The sequence below is a fragment of the Etheostoma cragini genome, chromosome 19, assembly GCF_013103735.1.
Source record: "Etheostoma cragini isolate CJK2018 chromosome 19, CSU_Ecrag_1.0, whole genome shotgun sequence".
NCBI lineage: Eukaryota > Metazoa > Chordata > Actinopteri > Perciformes > Percidae > Etheostoma > Etheostoma cragini.
In genome coordinates this window covers 15,179,325-15,182,298 of record NC_048425.1, presented here as the reverse complement: position 1 = coordinate 15,182,298, position 2,974 = coordinate 15,179,325, and positions in this window count along the sequence as shown.

The following is a 2,974-nucleotide window of genomic DNA, read 5'->3' as shown; positions in this document are numbered from 1 at the left end:
GAAAAAGGCTGCAATGAAACAAAGAGTGAAAAATTTAAAGGGGTCTGAATACTTTCCGTACCCACTGTATATATAGCTATACAATCTATGCGATGTATACAGCCCATTCAAGGCAGAAATATGTGGGACTGTTGTGCAAATCAACGTTAGCAAATAGCGTTAGCATTGCAAGCTAGCGATTTTAAAAAAGTTTCAGTTAGGAACATGGTTGCAAGTATATATGCACAGGACTGCATAGACCACAAAACAATACTGTCGTAACCTTTCAATCAATTATTTAAAGCTGAAGGTACTTACATTTATGTGTCTCTCTGGTCGATGGGCAGCCATTGATGCCTTTGTGTTTTCAAGTGAGGTCGCGTCCACACTAGGTTCCAAGGGCCATACAGCCCTTGGTCTATCCCCTTCCCCTAGGCCGTAATAGGTATTGGGACAGCACTAGGTCACGCGTGAACGCGCAAAAGCTAGGGGAAGGGGTAAGGGGAAGGATTGGGATTCAGCCTAAAAGCTGTTCAGCTCTTCAGCCAGTCGTTGAGAACCAGCAGTGTTGGGGGATGGTCTCCTGTAGTTAGTGAGTGTCTGTGGGCCTCTCCATGCTGACCGAGGATTGTTGTTTGAAAAGCTGTTTTCCAGCTTTTTAGCATAGCTCCTCTTAGCTGCTTTGATCTCTTTGGTCAGTGTGTTCGTGGCCTGGTTATACAGGACTCTGTCCCCACCTCTGAAGGCCTCCTCTTTTGACTGACGGAGCTGCCTGAGTCTTGCTGTAAAACTGGGTTTTTGGTTGTTGTATGTGCAGAAGGTTTTTGTCGGCACACGTCATCACAAAAGCTGATGTAAGAGGTCACAGTGTCGGTTAGTTGGTCCAGATCAGTGGCTGCAGCCTCAAAAACACTCCAATCAGTAGCCTACAGTTAAAGCAGGCCTGTAAATCCAGCTTTGACTCATAGGTCCAGCTTTTCACCCTCTTTACAAGACGTTTAACAGATTTTAGTTTCTGCCTGTATGTCGGGAAAAGATGAACCAGACACTGATCACAGAGTCCCAAGGCTGGAAGTGGGACAGAGCGATAGGCGTCCTTTACTGTAGTATAGCAGTGGTCCAGTATATTAGTGTCCCTGGTGGGACACTTAATATGCTGTCTATACTTTGGGAGTTTGTGGCTGAGGTTTGCTCTGTTGAAGTCCCCAAGAACAATGAGCAGGGAGTCAGGATCTTTTTTCTCCACGTTACTTATCTGGTCGGCCAGGTGCAGTAACGCCTCACTGACAAAGGCCTGAGGCGGGATGTAGACGGCAACCAGAATGAGTGAGGAAAACTCCCGCAGTGAACAAAAGGGTTGCAGTTTATGAATAATGACTCTAAGTGGGGGCTGCATGATTTTTCCAGAACTGTGACATCTGTGCACCAACCTTCGTTTATGTAGAGAGAGAGTCCGCCTCCCTTTGTTTTTCCCGTGAGCTCCAGTACGCGATCCACCTGGTAAAGATTGAATCCCAGGAGGATAAGTGCGCTGTTCGGGAGATCTGCAGAAATCAGAGTTAGTTCAGTTGAGGAGCAGCAGTTCATCCATTTTGTTGGCCAGAGAGCGGACATTTGACAGAGGTGAGCGCAGTGCGACAAGGCAATTGATATTACAAAAGATCGTAAGTGAAATCAACTTGGCATTCAGTGATTGAACTCAATAACAATTCCACCCTTTCATGCATTTAAGTTAAATGCACTCAAGTTTCCATAACCCATTACTTAACGTTTTTAAGGCAACCGTTTCTTCAAAGTATTTAACTAAATTCAACTTATCCCGGGTTACAGTGTTCTTGTTTCATGTTGGGTGCCAACTAGTGTTTAAGTTGCATCAACGCCACCTCCTAGGCTATGGGCTACCGGAACGTGGATCCCCCACATCTCGGTCCTTCACTCTTTTCAAAAAACAGCCCGCTTTTGTGCAGAACACACTGAAATCTGGCCACTCGGCACACTGGTTAACCCTTGTGTTGTCTTCCCGTCCAAATTTAAAATCAACCCTTTTGTTAACACTTTTTAAAATGTTTTTCTAATGTTTTTGTACCTTTTTTCATCACTTTTGACATTTTCAACACCATGTAACACTAACTTATTAACTTTAGTTTCACAGTAATTTTGGGAATTTTTTATTTATTTATTTGACAGGGACAGTGTACATTAATTAACATTGCTGTAAATGCACCAGAATTACCCAAAAGGCTACTTTTCATCCGTTGTCCCTGGACAGATCTTAAAATTGTCACCCTAAAAAAAACAACAATATGAAAATTACAGTCAACAATACAAAAATAAAAAAGTAGTATAACAGATAAAACTCTTTACATCCCGTTGATAAATACAGTATAGAAATATAATACAGACATTAGAGAAAATAGAAAATTAAAAAAAAATAAATAAATAAAATACTACACATAAACACAATAAAAAAAAAACAAGTGGCAGCACGTTGGGTTTAGTGAAAATACATTTTCTTATTAATGCTGACATGTCTGATGTTTTATGAACCAGTTTTTTAGTTGTTTTTTAAACAGAGTGTAAGTGGTGAGTTCTCTGATGTTCTGAGGGACAGAGTTCCATTCCCGTGCTGCTGTGACTGAAAAGGCACTCTGACTAAATGCACTTCTCCGCAGAGGAACAACACAGTCTCCTCGAGCCGACCCTCGTGTTACTCTCTGTGTGGAGTTCCTAATGCTTACAAACTGACTGAGTGGAGGAGATGACAAACCATGGATGATTTTGTATAACAGACAGAGGTTTGAATACTTAATGATATTTTCCCAACTTAGAAGTTTGTGCTTTTGTAAAATGGCACAGTGGTGATATCTTGATGGTTTTTTATCCAGAATTTTGATTGTCTGTTTGTAAAGTGACTCTCAAGATTTTAATGTTGTTTTGTTTGCCTGTGACCAGGTTGTAAGACAGTAAGTGATGTGAGACAGAACCATACTGTACA